This window comes from Bos grunniens, chromosome X, assembly GCF_055505025.1.
Source record: "Bos grunniens cultivar Pamir isolate PY7600 chromosome X, Bosgru_T2T1.0, whole genome shotgun sequence".
Classification (NCBI taxonomy): domain Eukaryota; kingdom Metazoa; phylum Chordata; class Mammalia; order Artiodactyla; family Bovidae; genus Bos; species Bos grunniens.
Window position 1 is genome coordinate 11,556,733 of NC_141194.1, and position 22,710 is coordinate 11,579,442.

General features: G+C 42.1%; 1 non-coding gene across 1 annotated transcript; it reads right to left on the reverse strand.

The window, feature by feature from the left end:
* Positions 1–2,375: 2,375 nt before the first annotated feature.
* On the reverse strand, positions 2,376–2,483 carry LOC147339784 (U6 spliceosomal RNA). Its single transcript, XR_015160047.1, has one exon. It is a non-coding gene; the product is annotated as a U6 spliceosomal RNA (small nuclear RNA).
* Positions 2,484–22,710: the final 20,227 nt, after the last annotated feature.

A 22,710-nucleotide genomic window follows, 5' to 3' on the forward strand; every position in this document is an offset into this window, starting at 1 on the left:
TTCCACACATTGAAATTTTTGACCTATATTACCCACGTGTCACCTGGAAAGATTTTACGATTTTACATTCATATCTACAGTATTTGCATACCTTTACTCCCAAACGCATTTCAAAAGCAGCTTTAAAAAAAAGAAAACAAAAAACTAAGTTTTGTATATGCTTAATATTTTTTTTTTGCTTTTTTAAAATGTATTTTTTAATTTAAGGATAATTGCTTTCAGAATTTAATTTTAAAGGCCAAATGACACAGGGCTCTCAGAAGAGCAAAACCTGTAAATGCTTTTTCACATCCCAGTTCCCACTTCCCAGAAAACCATTTTCAATCCTTAGCAGTTTCATCTGTTTGCTTCTATAAACTCATACTATGTTTATACAGCTCTTTGTTCACTTTGTTTTAAACTGTAGCAGACAGGCTAGATGCCCACTCTGAATACCAATTTTTCCTCAACCTTCAGAGATAGCTTAGAATTCCTGAGCTTTCCAGGGTTCTGAAGCATTACAGTGTCCTTGTCCACACTTGGCTGCTGTTACCTGCTCTCCCATTTTGTCAATAAGAACATATCTTTTCTTTTTATTCCTTTAGTCATTTAGTGGGGTTTTGTGGACAGAGTAGAGATAAATGGATATATTTAGTCTGCCATATTCAACCTGAAATCCAAAGATACTGTAGATTTTATTATCATTATAATTATTATTATTTGGTTGTGCTGTAGGGTTTGGGAGACCTTAAGTTCCCCATTCAGGGATTGAGCCTCTGCCCCTGCAGTGGAGTCCTAACCACTGGACTGTCAGGGAATTCCCGTTGCTTTTAGAAAATTAAAAAAAAAAAAAAAACTTTGAAAATAATTAGAGTAGCATCTGGAGAAGGCAATGGCATCCCACTCCAGTACTCTTGCCTGGAGAATCCCATGGACAGAGGAGCCTGGTAGGCTGCAGTCCATGGGGTCGCTGAGTGTCCGAGACGAGTGAGTGACTTCACTTTCACTTTTCATTTGCATGCATTGGAGAAGGAAATGGCAACCCACTCCAGTGTTCTTGCCTGGAGAATCCCAGGGACAGGGGAGCCTGGTGGGCTGCCGTCTCTGGGGTCGCACAGAGTCAGACACGACTGAAGCGACTTAGCAGCAGCATAGTGGTCCGTCTAGTCAAGGCTATGGTTTTTCAAGTGGTCATGTATGGATGTGAGAGTTGGACTGTGAAGAAAGCTGAGTGCCAAAGAATTGATGCTTTTGAACTGTGGTGTTGGAGAAGACTCTTGAGAGTCCCTTGGACTGCAAGGAGATCCAACCAGTCCATCCTAAAGGAGATCAGTCCTGGGTGTTCATTGGAAGGACTGATGCTGAAGCTGAAACGCCAATACTTTGGCCACCTCATGCGAAGAGTTGACTCATTGGAAAAGACCCTGATGCTGGGAGGGATTGGGGGCAGGAGGAGAAAGGGACGACAGAGGATGAGATGGCTGGATGGCATCACCGACTTAATGGACATGAGTTTGAGTGAACTCCGGGAGTTGGTGATGGACAGGGAGGCATGGCGTGCTGCAATTCATGGGTCACAAAGAGTCGGACGCGACTGAGCAACTGAACTGAACTGACTGTGAAAGTAAAATGTGTTCTTAAAACTCAAGACTATCTCAGGGAAGTTTCAGTTCTAACAATAGGAGCTGACAGGTCCTCTACACCAGGAGAGACTTTTTAGTTTTCAGGAAAAACGGTAACATTTAAACCTTAAAGAAATCAGGATGCACTGAATAAATGCTATAAAATATTGTAGTTTAACAACTGAAATCATGAATGGCTTTATCTAAACAAATCCCTCAATGTGAAGATCACACAACCAAAATGATTTGTGAGAAATGCATAACTGCATGGAAATAAAGCTTCATGAATATATGCATCATCTGCCATGTCTTACTAGTTTTCCAAGCAACTTTGGGGGCACTGTAACATGCATTTTGTCATTTTATTTTCTTCTTATCAACATATTTGGATATTTTCATGAACTAATAATTCATGAAAAAATAGTCTGTCTTCTCCTAATGAAACTAATTGATTGTATAAACTATATCAAAATTTCTACCACATACTTTTTAAAACTCAAAATTTGTTAAAATTGAATGCACCTAATTTCAGGGTTGAAAGATGTGTATCTTTACTTTAAAATGGTGGAAATATCTACCAGAAAGAGCAACCTACCAAATAACTCACACTATAGAAACACATGCAGAGTCCTGTTTTTTTAATACCTAAAGCAGTCAAGAAGGCAAATAAAAAATTGCAAGTTGGATGTAATCTTAAGTTTTTTTTCAGTAAACTTTAAAATATTCTGTGAATCCTATTCATAATAATATTATTTTTTAATGCTCAAAATTATAAGAAATATGGAACACTTCTCCAAATTTGTGTGTCATCCTTGTGCAGGGGCCATGCTAATCTCTGTATCATTCAGGTTTTAGTGTACGTGCTATTGAAGCATCTAGCACTGTAACATTATTTTGATTGTGCCAAACCATCTTGGTTATAATGGGGCATCTGAAAGCACAATGAGTACAAATACCTACTTTATCTCCTAAAAGATAAGCTTTTTTAATTTTCAGATATGACACATTGAGACTTGTCACTTTGTGTAAGTTAGCACTTCTGCGTATAGGAGATTCTGCCACTGTGACCAGTGCATGGTAGCAGCACACAACCTCCTGAGATTGGCAAGGTCAGCTGAGGATTAGACTTACTTGCCATCAACTGCTGTAATCACAAAATAGATGGATATTGTTCATTCTTGTGTGATATTGACTCCATGCACCTAAAATAAGCTTTAAAGACTTAGTATGGTTTGATGCTCTATTTACCTTTTAAATGATTTTTGTTATTTAGGTTTATGTGCATAAACACATCATCATCCACCCAGCCTTCATAGCCTTTAGGGTGGGCACATCAGCCCTTAGATGCTGCCTGAGAGCCTCAGAGAAAGCTCGTGAACATGTAACGTGGTTCTCACAAAGCCTCGCCTCTGTGCTTGGAAGAGCGCACACTCTGAAATGTGCTGTGAGAAATATCTGATTCAGCAGGATTATTCATTGTCCCCCTGGGAACTTGGATCCTCTTAATTTGGGCCTCTGGAAAGGGGAGTGGGCAACGGGTGACAACTGGAGGCACTTGGAACTAGAAAGTCAGTGTCAGCTGAGGATGCTACAGGAAGAGTAAAAAGCACCAGAAAGTTCTGTTGCCCTGAGCACATCAGTGCATTTGTGTAGCACCATCAACTCCTGCATGCTCGCTCAGTTGTGTCTCACTCTATGACTCCATGGACTGTAACCCACCAGGCTCCTCTGCCCATGGGATTCTCCAGGCAAGAATCCTGGAGTGGGTTTCCATGCCCTCCTCCAGGGGATCTTCCCAACCCAGGGATCAAATCTGGGTCTCCTGCCTCTCCTGTGTTACAAACAAATTCTTTACCACTAAGCCACTGGAGAAGCCCATGTATGTACTTATTAACTTTTCTCCAAAGAATTACCCCACACATTCTGATTAATAATGGGGAGCCCCCAAAGTGCTTAGATTCCTCAGTCACCTTATATTCTTAAAGGTCCTGCCAAGACTGGGATCCAAGGTCATGGTTTAAAGCAGAAATCCGATTTCAGCGTGTTGGTGGCAAGGACACAGAAGGGAAATGGGCAGAGTCTAGGGCTTATCTTCAGAGAAAGCTCCAGGCCCCAACAAGCATGTGCACAAGTTCTCCTAAGCCATCAGACCTCTGAGACGGGGCACAAAAGGCCTTGGGAATGCACACAAGAAATTTCAAATGATTTCTCAAAAAAACTAAAAATAGAGTTGCCATATGATCCAGCAGTCCCACTCCTGGGCATGTATCTCGACAAAAATATAATTCTAAAAGATGCATGCTAGTTCATAGCAACACTACTTACAATAGCTAAGACATGGAAACAATTTGTGCTATAAGAAGCCTTCCTCAGCCATGTCTTCTGGGTTTCCTCTGGGGGAGTTGTTAAGCACAGCTGGCTTCCTCGGGGGCTTGGGGATGTACTAGATCAGTATTGTGTACCTGAAAACAGACAATGTTCATTTTTCTAATAAAAATAACTTAAGAAACGAAAGACAGATTAATAAAAAGAAAGTACACATGGTTGGGGAAACTGGACAGATACATGTAAACGATGAAATAAGAACACCCCCTAACACCATACACAAAAGTAAACTCAAAATGGATTAAAGACTTAAACGTAAGGCTGGATACTATAAAACTCTTATTAGAGGAAAACATCGGCAGAACACACTTTGCCATAAATAGCAGGAAGATTGTTTTTGATCCATCTTCGAGAGTAATGAAAATAAAAACAAAAACACATGGGATGTAATTAAACTTAAAAGCTTTTGCACAGCAAAGGAAACCATGAATAAAACAAAAAGAACTCTCAGAATGGGATAAAATATTTGCAAATGAAGCAACCAACAAGGGCTTAATCTCCAAAATATACAAACAGTTCATGCAGCTCAATATCAAAACTAAGAAAACGACTCAATCAAAAAATGGGCAGAAGATCTACATAGACATTTCTCCAAAGAAGACATACAGATGGCCAAGAGACACATGAAAAGATGCTCAATATCACTATTTATTACGAAAATGAAAATCAGAGCTACAATGAGGTATCAATGCTGCTGCTGCTACTGCTAAGTCACTTCAGTTGTGTCCAACTCTGTGTAACCCCATAGATGGCAGCCCACCAGGCTCCCCTGTCCCTGGGATTCTCCAGTCAAGAACACTGGAGTGGGTTGCCATTTCCTTCTCCAATGAGTGAAAGTGAAGTCACTCAGTTGTGTCCGACTTGTAGCGACTCCATGGACTGCAGCCTACCAGGCTCCTCCATCCATGGGATTTTCCAGGCAAGAGTACTGGAGTTGGGTGTCATTGCCTTCTCCAGAAGTATCAATGGTTGTCACAAAAAAATGTACAAACAATAAATGCTGGAGAGAACGTGGAGAAAAGGGAACCCTCCTACACTGTTACTGGGAATATTAACTGGTACAGACAGCCACTATGGAAAACAGTGTGGAGGTTCCTTAAAAAACTAAAAAACAGAGCTAGCATATGATCCAGCAATCCTGGGCATATACCCAGAGAAAATCATAATTTGAAAAGACACATGAACCGCTATACTCATAGCACTACTTACAATAGCTGAGACATAGAAACAACCTAAATAGCCATAAGCAGAGGAAAGGATAAAGAAGATGTGCTACACACATACAAAGGAGTATTAGTAATAAAAAGAATGCAATAATGCCATTTGCAGCAACATGGATGGACCTGGAGACTGTCAGACTAAGTGAAGTTAGTCAGACAGGGAAAGACAAATATATGATATTGCTTTTATGTGGAATATATTTTTTTTTAATGTACAAATTAACTTATCTACAAAACAGAAACTGAGTTACAGATGGAGAAAACAAACTTATGGTTACCAGGTGGTTAGGGGATGTGGGGGAGGATAAATTGGGACTTTGGAATGGACATACGCACACCATAGTATATGAAATAGATAACCAACAAGGACCTACTGTGTAACACAGTGAAGTCTACTCAATTGTCTGTAACGACCTATATGGGAAAAGAATCTAAAAAAAGAGTAGATATAAGTGTATGTATAATCGATCCACTTTGCTGAACACCTGGAACTAACACAACATTGTAAATTGACTATACTCCAATAAAAATTAAAGGAAAAAGAAGAAAGTACACACATTTCTGTAATATAAATTTTATCCAATCTGGGAGGGAGGCTTCATAAGGAAATGAAGACTCAAAGAAACCGTTACCCCTGAGTGTTTCTATATTAGGTCTGATGAAGGGTGAAAAGTCGTGGGAAGCTTCAACTGGGGGTAACCCAGCAAGGACAGTTCCTTCAGATTCTCTCCAGCATCACTCCACCTGCAGAGAAAGGAATGCTCCTCTCCTCGGGTATGGGGGTGAGGGGCGCCTCTAGCCTGAGGGTCTTATGACCTGCCTCAGGGGAAGGGCAAAGACCTTATCCCTTACCCCCTCTTTACCCCCTGGTAGCCACAAGTTTATTTTCTACATCTGTGACTCTATTGCTATTTTGTATATAAGTTTATTTTTACCCCTCTTTTTTAGACTCCACATATAAGTGATGCCATATGGTGTTTGTCTTTCTCTGACTTATTTCACTCAGTATAACTATCTGCAGATCTATCCATGTTGCAGCAGATCCATTATTTCATTCTTATTTATAGCTGAATAATATTCCATTGTGTATATGTACCACATCTGCTTTATCCATTTCTCTATTGGTGGCAATTTAGGTTGTTTCCATGTCTTGGCTATTGTAAATAGTGCTGCAATGAACACAGGGGTGCATGTATCTTTCTGAATTATAATTTTCTCCAGATACATGCCCAGGAGTGGGATTACTGGATCATATAGTAGCTCTATTTTTAGTTTTTTAAGGAACCTCCATACCTCATGTGAAGAGTTGACTCATTGGAAAAGACTCTGATGCTGGGAGGGATTGGGGGCAGGAGGAGAAGGGGACAACAGAGGATGAGATGGCTGGATGGCATCACTGACTCGATGGACCTGAGTCTGAGTAAACTCCGGGAGTTGGTGATGGACAGGGAGGCCTGGCATGCTGCGATTCATGGGATCACAAAGACTCGGACACGACTGAGCGACTGAACTGAACTGATACTGTTCTCCATAGTGGCTGTACCAGTTTATGTTCCCACTGACAGTGTAGTAGGGTTTGCTTTTCTCCATACCCTCTCTTATTGTTTGTAGACTTTTTGATTATGGCCATTCTGACTGGTGTGAGGTGATACCTCACTGTAGTTTTGATTTGCATTTCTCTCATAATTAGTGATACTGACCATCTTTTCATGTGCTTTTTAGCCATCTGAGTGTCTTCTTTGAAGAAGTGTCTACTTAGATCTTCCACCCACTTTTTGATTGGGGTGTTTGTATTCTTGATATTGAGCTGCATGAGCTGTTTATATATTTTGGAGATTAATCCCTTGTCAATTCCTGCCCTATCCATCAGGATGTCTCACTGAGCTTAGGACATCCAAAACTGAACTCTTGGTCAGCTCTGCAAAACTCATTTCCTGTTTCTCATCCATTCCCCCTGTTCCAGGAGTGTCCAGACTGAGTAGCGTTGAAAACCTGGACATGTTCCTGACCACTCGCTCTTCCTCCCCACTTATGCCCAGTCAGGCACTAAGTCCTACTCCAGACCATGTGTCAAGTCCGTCTCCTGCTCTCCCTCCTGCCTTCCACCATCCAGCCCTATAGCATCCTCTCTCACCAGAACCACCCACCACCCCCCCGCCAAGAGCTTCCGTTAGCTTTTTCTTTTGTCCCCTCTAGTCCATGTCTTAGAGTTTTCTCCTTGAGAATAAATTAGATCAGGTCAGCTCTCTCCTTAAAACCTCCCAGCAACTCTCCATTGGATTAAGAATAAGTGAGAGAAATAGAAAAAGCAGTGAAGAGTTCCAAGTTTTGTATACTCCTGGCATGGGAAATTTGAAGATGCATCAACACACACTGGGATACACTTGATAGCTTGAGCATTTTGGATTGGGTTCTCAGATGCCTACACGTCCAGGAAAGTGAGATGTTTGGGGGGCATCCCTGGGCCTGCAGGACTTGGACTCTGTATGTCAAAAATGGATGGGAGCCCAGAATTTATTTTAACTAGTTGGGTACTATGGACTTCTCGTGCTGGAAGGTATGATAAAAACAAGAGAAAGCAAAAACAAATCTCTTCTGGCTGGACCCTGTTGTCCGTATTTAGAAAACACTTCATTTCTTTCGTTTGGCAATATTTAAATGTAAAAACATGAGCAAAAAAGTTTTAACTTCTCAATTTGTCTTGGAGAATATCATAAAGTTTCCTGGAACCTGACCATAAACAAGCATACTAACAATTCTGGCAAAGTGTATTTGCACAGAAAATGAGGAATCCCATGAAGAAATACTGTATGACTTACACAGTCCCTGGAATGTTTTAAAAAACATTAACTTCAGGTGTGGAGATGGCGATTTGTGATTAATCTGATCAATGTAGACAGCAAGCTGTATAATGCGTGAAAGGAGCTCTGGGCAATTCAGCATGTAGCTCAGACAGCCACAGCTCAGGGCCTCCTCCCCACAGAGACTGTCCACCTACAGAGCCACTTTCCTGCCCTCAAGACTGGGTGCCTTGAGCCTTCTATATGTCCAGTGTTGTTTAGGAAGAGAGATCAAAGGCAGAGCACACAAGCACACATGCGCAAGCAGCTGTCTAGCCTGGTCAGACCTCCCAGGGTGGCAGCGAATGTTGGTGGGATCCTTTCAGTCCAAGACCAAGAATTCTCTTTCTAGCTTTGTCTTTCTCTTTCAGGAACTCCTTTTTTATTGATCACCCCAGGTTTACCAGGTTCCATAGAGTTGGGTTAATCCAGCCAAATGCATATGAGCTCATGATACTCAGATGTCTCTTAAATTCAGGACTATGCCTTAACCATGCATTCTTGATCTCCCAGCATGCACTGTTCCAATTTTCTACATTAAAAAAAATGCTTTGCTAAATATGAAATGAAATGCAAATCACACTGATAGCTTTCTAACTTTTTGTTTGTTATTTCAGTGGATTCACACATGAGGAAAATATCATGTGTACTAGACTTTAGGAAAAGAAATGGTCTTGGAATATTACTCTCTTCATCAAGGTGGGCTAACTTTATGTGTCAAACCATCCCCAAATCATAGTGGCTGAACACAGTAGAAGTTCATTTCTTTGCCTACCTTCATTTCCAACACACATTTGAGAGAGTCTGCTACATGCTTTCACATGGGACCAGGTTCCATCCATCTTGAGGTGCCATCTTTGGCCAGGGCCCCAGTGTCCTCTATATGGGCTGACAGAAACGGAATCGAGGATCCCACAGGAGGCTTTGTGCACAGGCTTGGAGACGGTCTACCCCCATTCTGTTGGCCAAAACCAATCATGTGGCCCCACCTAACCAGCAGGCTGGCTGGGAAGTATAGTGTAGCTTTGTGCCCAGAAGACACAGAAATGGATTTACTGAGCACTTAGCCTTCTCTAAGCATCTGAATGCAGAGTTCCAAAGAACAGCAAGAAGAGATAAGAAAGCCTTCCTCAGTGATCAATGCAAAGAAATAGAGGAAAGCAACAGAATGGGAAAGACTAGAGATCTCTTCAAGAAAATTAGAGATACCAAGGGGACATTTCATGCAAGATGGGCTCGATAAAGGACAAAAATGGTATGGACCTAATAGAAGTAGAAGATATTAAGAAGAAGTGGCAAGAATACGCAGAAGAACTGTACAAAAAAGATCTTCACGACCCAGATAATCACAATGGTGTGATCACTCACCTAGAGCCAGACATCCTGGAATGTGAAGTCAAGTGGACCTTAGAAAGCATCAGTACGAACAAAGCTAGTGGAGGTGATGAAATTCCAGTGGAGCTATTTCAAATCCTGAAAGATGATGCTGTGAAAGTGCTGCACTCAATATGCCAGCAAATTTGGAAAACTCAGCAGTGGCCACAGGACTGGAAAATGTCAGTTTTCATTCCAATCCCAAAGAAAGGCAATGCCAAGGAATGCTCAAACTTCTGCACAATTGCACTCATCTCACATTCTAGTAAAGTAATGCTCAAAATTTTCCAAGCCAGGCTTCAGCAATACGTGAACCGTGAACTTCCTGATGTTCAAGCTGGTTTTAGAAAAGGCAGAGGAACCAGAGATCCAATCGCCAACATCCGCTAGATCATGGGAAAAACAAGAGAATTCCAGAAAAAACATCTATTTCTGCTTTATTGACTATGCCAAAGCCTTTGACTGTGTGGATCACAATAAACTGTGGAAAATTCTGAAAGAGATGGGAATACCAGAGCACCTGACCTGCCTCTTGAGAAATCTGTATGTAGGTCAGGAAGCAACAGTTAGAACTCGACATGGAACAACAGACTGTTTCCAAATAGGAAAAGGAGTATGTCAAGGATGTATATTATCACCCTGCTTATTTAACTTATATGCAGAGTATATCATGAGAAATGCTGGACTGGAAGAAACACAAGCTGGAATCAAGATTGCTGGGAGAAATATCAATAACCTCAGATATGCAGATGACACCACCCTTATGGCAGAAAGTGAAGAGGAACTAAAAAGCCTCTTGATGAAAGTGAAAGTGGAGAGTGAAAAAGTTGGCTTAAAGCTCAACATTCAGAAAACAAAGATCATGGCATCCGGTACCATCACTTCATGGGAAATAGATGGGGAAACAGTGGAAACAGTGTCAGATTTTATTTTTGAGGGGCTGCAAAATCACTGCAGATGGTGACTGCAGCCATGAAATTAAAAGACACTTACTCCTTGGAAGAAAAGTTATGTCTAACCTACATAGCATATTCAAAAGCAGAGACATTACTTTGCCAATAAAGGTCCGTCTAGTCAAGGCTATGGTTTTTCCTGTGGTCATGTATGGATGTGAGAGTTGGACTGTGAAGAAGGCTGAGCACCGAAGAATTGATGCTTTTGAACTGTGGTGTTGGAGAAGACTCTTGAGAATCCCTTGGACTGCAAGGAGATCCAGCCAGTCCATTCTGAAGGAGATCAGCCCTGGGATTTCTTTGGAGGGAATGATGCTGAAGCTGAAACTCCAGTACTTTGGCCACCTCATGCAAAGAGTTGACTCATTGGAAAAGTCTCTGATGCTGGGAGGGATTGGGGGCAGGAGGAGAAGGGGATGACAGAGGATGAGATGGCTGGATGGTATTACTGATTCGATGGACATGAGTCTGAGTGAACTCCGGGAGTTGGTGATGGACAGGGAGGCCTGGCGTGCTGGGATTCATGGGGTCGCGAAGAGTTGGACACGACTGAGGGACTGAACTGAACTGAACTAGCCTTCTCTTCCATGATCCTTAAACTGTAACATATGATATACAGATATTTGGACATTTTTAACTTCTAAAATAATAGTTTCATATGGTTTCACCTAATAGTTTGTATTTCTTATCCAGAGTACTCACAACTAGATATTAATAGAGTGGTCAAATTAGTGGTGGGAAAGTTAGTGATTCAGCCTGGAATTAGTGCAAAAGGCAGGTAGGAGACGATGCTGGGAAAGTAATCTAAATTACTTACTAACATTTACTTGCGGTGTCCTTTGAGAACTATGAAGTTAAAGAAACAAAAAGTTAAGGCTTTTTTTTTTTTTAAGCAGTTTTTAGAAAGATTTTATAAGATAGTGTCTCCCACTGTTATCATTAATACTGTGCTTGCCTGTGGTAGATTCTCTCTTCCCCTCAATAATACTGTTTCAGCTTAATCAGAAACACTTTAAATAATTTTCTTTTTATCCATAATTTTAAATAGCTGCCATATGTGAATTAAAAAAAGTAGCAAGCATAGAATGCAGAACTGGATTCTTGGTGTAATAAATAAATTTCCTCAGCATCTACAAATCAGCAAGTAATTATTAGCCATTCTATCCACTCGTGATTTCCCTCTTTTAAACTGTTTTCCCGCTTTCCTGACCAGATGTAGAATTTGATGATTAAGCCAGTAAAATCCCATGTGCGGCTATCCCTTTGAAGCTGTTTCTCAAAACTGGGTGACTACATGGACTGCACACTCATTAATTACAAGGCACGTCCCTCATTTATGGACTCCCATGGTTCTCTGATGGCTTTTTCTACAGAGTTCTTTCAAGGTGCTTGCGCTCCTGTAGGAAATATGCACAGAACATGTCTCTGCATCCATAGAGCAGCTGGAGACCAAAGCGATGTTTTATGATTTGTGTAGTTGCCTGAACATCCAGAATCCATTGTATATTTCTCAGTCATGAGTCAAGTCTTAGTTGTTCCATCCATATTTTCAACAAGTGAGGAGAAGGCTAGATGTAATGTCGAATTTCTGATGTCTTCCAACAGAGCTGTAATACTAAAATGCATTTGTAACCAGGGAAGGAATCCCTGATAGTGGATAAGAAATCTGACTTCATTAACAAGTTTTTGATGGCTTAAATATTCATCATTAACATTTTGGAGAGTTTTACAAGTGATACTTTGTACAGTATCAAAAATGATGTCTTGGAAGGAATTAATACACCTCAGATTTCTCAGTTTCACCTTCTCACCTAAAGGCAAACATGTGAAAGCAATAAAACTCGAGAAAGCAGATTTCTCTGTAGAGTTCTGTTAATGTACAAACAGTATACGATTTTCACCTTCTGGTAACTTTCTTCTCTTAGTTAACACCAGGCAGTATTCTCCACAATCAAAACTAATTGACTTTGACAAATACATATGAAATGGGTTTGACCACCTGTACCAGGAACCCTGGGCTTTTTCACCAAAGTTTCTAAGTAAGCTTTTTTTTTTTTTTTTTAAATCATATTTCAACATTTCAATTTTGTTCTTTGTAATTTCACATCTCACAGTTTCAGTAATCTTTTTTTTTGTATAATTATCATAAAACATGTTAATTTCAGATGTACAACACAGTGATTCAATACTTGTATATACTGCAAAATGATCATGACAATAAGTCTAGTTACCATCTCTAAACCATACATAGTTACAGCATTTTTTTCCTTGTGATGGCAACTTTTAAGATTTACTATCTTTGAAACTTTAAAATATGCATTACAGTATTATTAACGATGGGGCTTTCCTGATGGCTCAGTAGTAAAGATCTGCCTGCCACTGCAGGAGACTCGAGTTCGATCCCTGGGTGGGGAAGATCTCCTGGAGGAGGGCATGGCAACCCACTCCAGTATTCTTGCCTGGGAATCCCATGGACAGAGGAGCCTGGCAGGCTACAGTCCGTGGGGTCACAAAGGGTCAGACACGACTTAGCAAGTGAGCATAAGCGCACACAATTAACTATAGTGGCCATGCTATATGTTACTCATTTGTTGCATAACTGGAAGTTTGTGCCTTTTGATCCCCTTTACCTGTTTTGTGGCCCCTGCCAGCAATCGCAGGTCTCTTCTCTGTATCTTTGAGCTTGGGGTGGCTTTTTGGTCTGTTTTTTAGATTCCACATTTAAGTATATATAAGTGAGGTCATACAGAATCTGTCTTTCAGGTAGCATAATGCCCTCAAGGTCCATCAATGTTGCTGAAATGGCAAGATTTCATTCTTTATCATGGCTGAATAATATTCCATTGTATATACATACCACTTTTTTTTCCATCCATTCACTCACTGATAGACACTTAGGTTGTTTCCATATATTGGCTATTGTAAATAATGCTGCAGTGAACATAGTGGAGCATATAGATTTTCTTTGGATAAATACCCAGAAATGTAACTGCTAGGTTGTATGGTTGTTTTGTTTTAAAGTTTTGAGGACCCTCCACGCTGTTTTCCAGAGTGGCTGTGCCAATATTTATTCCCAACAACAGTGTAGGACGGTTCCTGTTCTTCATATCCTCACTGACACTAGTTATTTGTTGTCTTTTGATGATAGCCATTTGGCAGGTGTAAGGTGATGCCTCATTGTGGTTTTGATTTGCATTTTCCTGATGACTAGTTGATGTTGAGCATCTTTTCGTATGTGTGTTAGCCATCTGAATGTCTTCCTTTGAAAAAATGTCACTTCACATTTTCTACCCATTTTAAAATCAGAGTAGCTTTTTTTTTTTTTGGAAAAGAGTTGTTTGAGTTCCTTTTATATTATAAATATTTATATTATATGTTATATTTGGGTATTAGTCCCTTTCAGATACATGACTTGCAAATATTTTCTTCCATTTGGTAGGTTGCCTTTTCATTCTGTTGGTTTCCTTTGCTGTGCAGAGCTTTTTAGTTTGAAGTAGTTCCTACTTGTTGCTTTTGCTTTTCTTGCCTTTGCTTTTGGTGTAATGTTTCAATAATCTTACTGGAGCCTGTTGAGTTCATCTCACTTCTATGGAAGCTGCTTTGTGTCTTGCAAAATCCTTGCTATTTTCAACTGCATGAAACTTCTGTATAACTCTCTGGCGCCTGTAGGATGGGTCAAACGTTTCATGTGGACACAGGCCCTTCCTTTCTGGCCCACGTTTATCTCCTGCTCCTTCTCCCTCCCACTGTTCCATCTGCTTCCCTTCTCACTCCCCTGATCCACACACTTTCTCTGCTCCAACTTACAGGCCACTGACTCCTCATGTTCTTTATGGCTCCTTTTGAGGATGAAGCTGGGTTTTTTGGCATCAGGGAATAGGTAAGGCCCTTCCTATTGGAGCTGGGACACTTATTGCTTGCAAATCTGAGGTCAAGAAGGGGAAAAGTGGGAAAAGAGGAAAGGTAAGAGAGAGGGATATTTTATGAGTTTGGGATTGACCTGTGCACAATGCTATATTTAAAGTAGATAATAAGCAAGGACGTACTCTATAGCACATGGAATTCTACTCAATGGTCTGTAATAACCTAAATGGGAAAAGAATTTTAAAAGAATTGATATATGTATATGTATGAATCACTTTGCTGTACACCTGAAAATATACAACATTGTAAATCAGCTATACTCCAATACAAAATAAAAATATTAAAAAAATAAATTTACAGGTCAGCTCCATGATTTGTTGATAGATTGAAATCTCACTAAATGAATTACACGTTCCTTATAAAACTACGGAATTAAATTCCCACAGGCATAATATCCCCCTCTATAGGTTTCTTCTTTGTCATGTGTTCTTCGTAAATCCACCTGAAATGGGACATCTTCTTTTCTGGGCAGAGTCAGTTTCTCCCTCCACTCTGCTCCCCAGACTCAGATCCATGTTGTTAAAGGAGAAAACAGATGTGGGCACTTTGTCAAAGTTCAGTACAAACATGGTAAAAAAACTGACTCTTTGAGGATCTAAATAGAAGATTTTTTCTCAGGGTGAGGTAAAATTACATTACCTTATTCACTGGGGCATGGGGACAGCTGTTTTTACCAATTAGTTTTGCTCTTTGTGTTTCATTCCTAAGGATATCAAGACAAATAACCCAATTGGAAAATGGGGAAAGGCCCTGAATAGACCTTTCTCCAAAGAAGATACACAAAGAGCCAATAAACACATAAAAATTGCTCGACATCATTAGCCATCTGGGAAATACAAATCAAAGCACAGTACTACTTCTCAACCACTAGAACAGCTGTAATTAAAAAATGGACACTAACAAGTGCTGGTGAGAACGAGGACGAATTGCAGTCCTCATACACTGTTGGTGGAGGTGTGAAATGATACAGCCATCTTGGAAAACAGTGTTTTGTTGTTGTTCAGTCACTCAGTCATATCCGACTCTTTGTTACTGCATGGACTGCAGCCAGGCTTCCATTCATTTCCTGAAATGCAAAAAGGTAAAATGACTGACTGAGGAGGACTTACACATAGCTGAGAAAAGAAGAGAAGCAAAAGGCAAAGGAGAAAAGGAAGGAAAACAGTGCGTCAGTTCTTCAAAAAGTTAAACATAGAGTGCCTATGATCCAGCACTTTCACTCCTAGGTATATACCCAAGAAAAACGAAAGCATATGTTCATACAAAAGCTAACACACAGTGTTCATAGCAGCATTATTCTTAATAGCCAAAAGGTAGAGACATCCCAAATGTCCATCAACTGACAAATGGATAAATATGGTCTATTCATACAATAGAATATTATTCATCAATAAATAAGAACTACTCTTATGTGCCACAAGATGAATGAACCTTGAAAACCTGCTAATTGTAAAAGATCAGACACAAACAGACCATATGAGATATGATTACACTACTGTGAAATGTCCAGAATAGGCAAATCTAGAGAGAGAATGTAAATTTGTGGTTGGCAGGGAATGGAGGGAGGGGAGAATTGGGACCAAGTGCTGTTAGGTGCGTCCTGGAATTGGTGGTGACAGCTGCAGCAAGCGCATGGTCAAATGTACATTCCTTGTCTGTTGACGTGCCCAGGGGTTTAATATGCATGCATTTTATCATGTATTTGCTATGCAAGAGGAAATAACCCCAGCCAATCCACCAAATATACAACTGAAGCCTTTTCTTCCAGAATCTGCTGGTAACCCTGTCCAATCATGGAATGCACGGCGAGCTACCGCCTTGGCACTTGGGGTCGGGGCCCACTCTTTCTGGCCTCTAGGTCAAGGTCAGCAAACTGCAGCCCTCAGGCCAAGGCTAGGCGGCCCTCTGTTTCTATGTGGCTCTTGAGCTAAGAATGGCTTTTACTTTAAAAACCGTTAAAACTAAACCAAAAAAAAAAAGAATATTATTGCATGACATGTGGAAAACTTATGAAATTCAAATGTTTCAGTGTCCATAAATATGTACTGAACACGGTCATGGCCATCTATCTATTGTTGCTTGCAGCTGCTTTTGCACTGGGACAAAGACCCCGTGGCCCACAGAGCCTAAACTATTTACCATCTGCCCCTTTATGGAAAACATCTGCCAACCTCTGCTCTACAGATGAAGAGTTGAGTGAATTGTGTTTCCAGGAGTGAGGAGGGCGCCCTGGGCTGGAACTGCTGACAGGACTCTGCTGAGTTGTGACTGCTCCTTCGGGCTGGAGCTGCCTCATCTGTAACAGGAGATGGCTTGCATGAAGTCTCTCTATAGCGTCTTTCCAGCTTTGACTGTCTCTAGTGTATCAAGATTCCAGTGTGTTCAGTGGCCCCGAGGTGGCCAGTGGGGCAGAGGGGCAGCGCTCTTGTCTGGAACAAAGCCACGGGGGCCAGGGAGTCACGTGAGCACACAGGGCACCAAGCTGGACATAGACCTGGGGAGCCAGTGTGTTTGGACAGAGCAGAACTGAAAACTGGCCCCCTCCAGGGTTCAGAAGCAGACGATTTGGGCCACTTTCATGTGTCCTAGTTTCGTAGATTATATGTAACCCAGTACTGTTTATTTCTGTATTTAATGGTTGCACTGGGTCTTTGTTGCTGTGTGGGCTTTTCCCTAGTTGCAGAGAGTGGGGGCTACTCTCCAGTGGTGGTGCACGGGCTTCTCATTGCTCTGGCTTCTCTTGTTGCAGAGCAGGGGCTCACTAGCTGTGGCGCGTGGGCTGAATTGCCCTATGGCATGTAGAAACCTCTCAGACCAGGGATTAAACCTCTGTCGCCTGCACTGGCAGGTGGATTCTTATCCACTGAACCTCCAGGGAAGTCCCATGTAATCCAATTCTTTTAACCCTGGGGAAGAAGGAAATGGCTGATGCTAAATATTGGGGACCTGGAGAAGGGCGTGGCAACCCACTCCAATATTCTTCCCTGGAGAATCCCATGGACAGAGGAGCCTGGGGGGCTACAGTCCATGGGGTCGCAAAGAGTGGAACATGCCTGAAGTGACTTAGCACAATTATTGGTGAAGTCTGGCAATCTGAAATTCAGGTTTTCAAAGTCTGATCTAGCACTTCCAGCAGGTTTGTGGCAATTGACCAGGTAACTCTCATGTCCATAGAGTCTCTGTGGTGCTTCCTGTTTTCTCAGTTCTAACATGTGGCTCTTTATCCACAGTCCAAGGGATCACGAGTTGTTGGCATCGTCGCTCCAGCCTGGTGTCTGTCACTATGGAACCATACTGGCCTGCTGCTATGGCTGGAGAAGGAGCAGCAAGGGAGTCTGTGAAGGTACTTTTGTAAAAACTCAGACCACCTAGTGCTCAGGTGGTTGGCCTGGGTCCTGCAGTTTTTCTCTGTGACACCATAACCTGTCACCAGGTTGCCAGTGGCTTTCCCAGTGTAGGGACACTGTCCTAACTGATACCCAAGGTCTAAGTGCTTGTGAGATCTCTTCCCATTCAAAATATGGCTGACACCATCACCCTTGATATGATGTGTTTGTTTTAGGAGCCCTGTTTCATCAATTCTTTCTGTTGTTCCTTTAGTCAGTATGGCTGTTTTTGTTTTAACCTAGAGAAACTGAGTTAGGCAAAAACAGGTCAAGAAATACCTCATTCTAATGACAATTTTTCCAACTGACTTCTAATGAATTCCACTTTTTAATTATGAATCACCCAACCAGTAGGCTTTGGTCACAAAAAAGAAGGTTAGCCATTTACTTTGTAGTTTGGTTATTCACAATTTCCAAGTTCATCGTGACTATTTCTAGATGATTTCAAGGGATACATGCATATATATGCAAGATATGCATGGTTCTGCTGTGTACATTTCAAACTAAGTTTCCATAAACAGCTTTTGACATCATTTCTCCGACCAGTGTTAGGAACTCCGAGAGAGGCCTCTGACAGTTTGAAAAGAGTTGGGGAGGCTAGGGATGAGCACAGAGTTTTGTGTTGCATTGTTTTTCATGTAAATTTCTATAATAATCGACAGTCGCAGTGTAAAAGAATCAACTCTGTATTCTTCATAGCTGACTAACCAGGGGTACATACTTTCAGGGCAGGAATCTGGTCTCAGGGCCTTGTGTATCTAGTAGGTGGTATAGAACCTGAATCCTTAATCTGTTAAGTGGGATGAACAGACATGTGCATGCAGTACTTTGGGCACTGGTACGGATCATATTGGATTATAAACTGTAAAGCCCAAGAGTGTTAGCAATTTTGAAGAATAATAAGTCTACATTCTTTTTCTGCTTTTTCCCTGCCCCAACCTCCTCCTCTTTGATTTAGCTGGTTCAAAAAATAATCTGGGCATACTGTAGCTGCGGGCAGAACTTGATCATGTCCAAAATCCATGAAACATTGGAGGACGTTGATCTCACTCCCACATGTTTAGTGAAGTCGCTCAGTCGTTTCTGACTCTGCGACCCCATGGACTGTAGCCCACCAGGTTCCTCCATCCATGGAATTTTCTAGGCAAGAGTACTGGAGTGGGTTGTCATTTCCTTCTCCAGGGGATCTTCACAACCCAGGGATCGAACCCAGGTCTCCCGCATTGCGGGCAAACGCTTTACCATCTGAGCTACCAGGGAATCCCCCCACATGTTTGATATTATGTAAAACCCTGCACTGTCGCAGTTTCCTTATGAGGAGATGATAAGAGTGTGAAGATAGTAGAAGAAATGTTTGAAGGTCATCACTGCCTGCCTAGCAAAAGAAAGTTAGAACATTCCCCTGGGACTTTGTCGGTTGAAAAGGGTGGTACTCACACAGGTCGGGTGGGTCATGATCAAGGGCATTGTCTTGAGAACCAGACTGACGTGGGTGAGCTAGGGCAAGGTAGAAAAGCTTGCTCAGGCTCCATTTCCTCCCTTGCAGACTTCTGTCTATCAAAGCAGCGGGCGATGAGGGGGTTCAATGTTGCTTTTTTCTCCTTCTAAACACAACATGATACAATTTTCTTTGAAGTCAATCAGGTGGAAAGGGTCAAAAACCACACGGGATATCTGATTTGGAATCTCTCTTACAGTCACAGGAACCTCAGGACCTCGGCCATAAAACTTGCGTGTCTCTGGTGAATAAATGAGGGTGAGCTTTGCTTTTCTGGAAGGGCTATTCTATAACTAGATCAGAGCAGTCTGACCATGGTGCACACAGCCAATCACATTCTCACCACTTTTGTGGCCAATATTCATACCAGAGGCCTGTAAAGAATTGAAAGCCAGATGCTAAAGGGCATTTCAACACACCACTCCCACTGCGTGTTTGGCAAGCCGAAGAGATGGTCAGCCCACCCTCTGCCCCTGTCAAATATTGACACACTAAATGGCAATGATTTTTGTATCTATGATCTGTATCATATTACATCCAATCGGCATGGTCCTTCTTGATGGTAAAGTCATATGCTCCTCGAAGCACCAGGTAACAGGCTGGTTAATCCCTGATCACCAGGCCTCTGATTTTTAAGCCGTGGGGTGCATGGTGATGAGACAGGAATGCATGCCAACTTGCCTGAACAGGCAGAGCCAGGCTCCAGCCTGTGAGGGTGCAGTCTGCCCCAGCCTTCACCTCCATTGACTGATCAGCCCTCAGTCCTTCAGAGGCCCTGTCTCTATGCCAGAGCTTTCTAGATCTCAGCCTCTGCCCTGCTTAAATCTGTTCCCAGGGCAGGGTCTGCTTCACTCATTACCGTTAGCCTTCAGATATGGGTCATTTAGTGAGATATGGAAGAAAGAGCCAGAAAGAGTGGATAAAGAGTGGATAAACACTCCAGAAAGATGGAGGAGTTTGCAGGGAAATTAAACAAGAGAGCTTCCTTTATCTAAAGCACACTTAAATCTCAGGCCATTTTAGACATAAACAGAATTTCCCTATGCCATAGATTGGCTGTTCCCATCACAGATCCAAAGTTACCGTAAATCAAAAACGTCTTTCTGGAGTGCTGACCTCCAAACAGCAAGGGTGTTAACATTCACCACTTCTCTTTTTTCTTTGGCATTTATCCTGGGCTTTCCTGTCTGGACTATATGAAAATAGCTTTCCAGGGAGCAATCAGAGGTCTTGGGGGCTTAAAAAAAAAGGTTTACTTTTCTAACATTTAGAGTTAAAGCTGTATCTCCAAGAACATACCCATAACAAAATAGACCCTGGAAATCCAATTCTATCTCGTTTGCCTCCAAAAGTAGAAGAACTTTGGTGGGAGGCGTGTTTTCCCCTACCTTCTCTCACTTACAGTCTACTTCAACCCTTGAAATGTTTCCCTGTTCAAAGTTCTACACTTACTGCTTTGTCATTCAAAACTATTTCAGGGTCTAACATGTTCACACTATTACATGCAGGTGGAGAAACAAAGATGACTATTTATATCCCTGTTCTGAAAGCACTTAGCATCAGATAGTAGATAGAAGTCAAACATAGAAGTGAAATATCTGGCTAGTTCTTGAATCAGATGAAGATATCAGTTTCGTGGGAGAAACCTGCCAGAGTTCTGTGGAGTTCTCAGAGATGAACAGAAGTTCATGTGTGGCTGGAGAAATCTGTACAAGCTTCTGGAAGGAGGGGCCCTACAAGGTAGTCCTTGAAGGATTGTTAGTATATTAACCATTGGAGTGGTGGGGAGGGGTGCCACAGGGTGGGATAACAGTAGAAAAGGGGTAAAAAGTGCAGAGTAGCTCAGAGAAGAGCAGGCAGTCTGGTTTGACCTCATCGTTGCCTGGGTTCAGGGAACAGAGTAAGACTAAAAAAGGCCAAGGCCAGATCATGGTTATGACCCGTGTCCTGGATTCAGGACCCAACAGAGATTATTTGATGACTTCTAGGCAATGAAATCTGCATTGGAGAAGGAAATGGCAACCCACTCCAGGGTTCTTGCCTGGAGAATCCTGGGGACGGGGGAGCCTGGTGGGCTGCCATCTATGGGTTCACACAGAGTTGGACATGACTAAAGCGACTTAGCAGCACCAGACAGTGAACTCGGTCCTGAATATTCATTGGAAGGACTGACGCTGAAGCTGAAACTCCAATACTTTGGCCACCTGATGCAAAGAACTGATCATTGGAAAAGACCCTGATGCTGGGAATGATTGAGGGCAGGAGGAGAAGGGTACGATAGAGGACGAGGTGGTTGGATGGCATCACGGACTCAATGGAAATGAGTTTGAGTAAGCTCCAGGACTTGGTTATGGACAGGGAAGCCTGGTGTGCTGCAGGCTATGGGGTCGCAGAGTAGGCCGTGACTGAGCCACTGAACTGAACTGAACTGAGGCAATGCATGGCATGATCAGAGCTATACTTCTGGAATATCCCTCTAATGTCACATCGGACATCGATATCCTAGGAGCAGTACCTGTGAGGGTGATTCTTGCACAAATATCCTGTTGAGAGGCACTTGGGAGAAATCTGTAAGGGAGTGAGGGAGCTGGGGGAGAAGCAAGGCAAAGATGTGGCTTCAAGAGAAGTTTGGCTTCATCCTGATCCCACAGTGAACTCTGGAGTGTTAATTGCACCGCAGCATTTGTCCTGCCCAGAAGCCAGGGGCTAGGCTGTTAGACCCATGCATCACCCAAACCCTGGTCACAGACTGAGGTGAGGAAAGCGATGAGACAGAGGCATAGGACCTGTCTCCCAGACGTCTATGGGCAAAGTGGTTCCCAGCAGCTGGATAAATATTGGCTTGGCAAAAAAGTTCGTTTGGGTTTTTCTATAAGCGACTGTAGAGACACACACTTTTTTGGCCAAACCAAAATCGAGGAAATTGGTGGTAGAAACAGAGATAGAGGGGTAGGATACTCTGGGTGATTGTTTGGGGAATAAGAATAAATAGAGAGCTGAGATTTTGAGTCCAGGTAGCTGGGAGATGAATGGTGATGTTAGCAAAGGTAGGGGTGTGTCAAATGGGAACATGCCGGAGTCTTTAGGAACAGGATTGCCTAGGGGTGGGCCTTCTATGAGCCAGAGAATCAATGTGCAGAGAAGTAAGCAAGCATTTCTGGCAATTGCTGAGTCATCCTTTCATATGCTGGCTGTTTCTGGAACTCCTAGTAGATCCAGAAAATGTGAGAGTCCATGATTCCCTACCTGCCTAGTTTCTCTCTCATTCATTGCTTTTTCTCTCATTCCCCTTCATGTCTTTGGGCTCTCCCATTTTCCTTTCTTCCTATCCACAGTGTTTTCTCCCTGTCTCCTCCTTATGAGCCAGACTCAAACTTTCCACCATCTTTGACTACGCTTTCTTGCCTAATCCAATCTGTTTCCCATCCCATCTTTGTTTCTCCTGCCGCTTCAGTCATCCAACAAATATTTATTGAGTTCCTAGTTTGTGTCAGGTGTCTGGATACAGAAATGGATAAAACAGAAAACC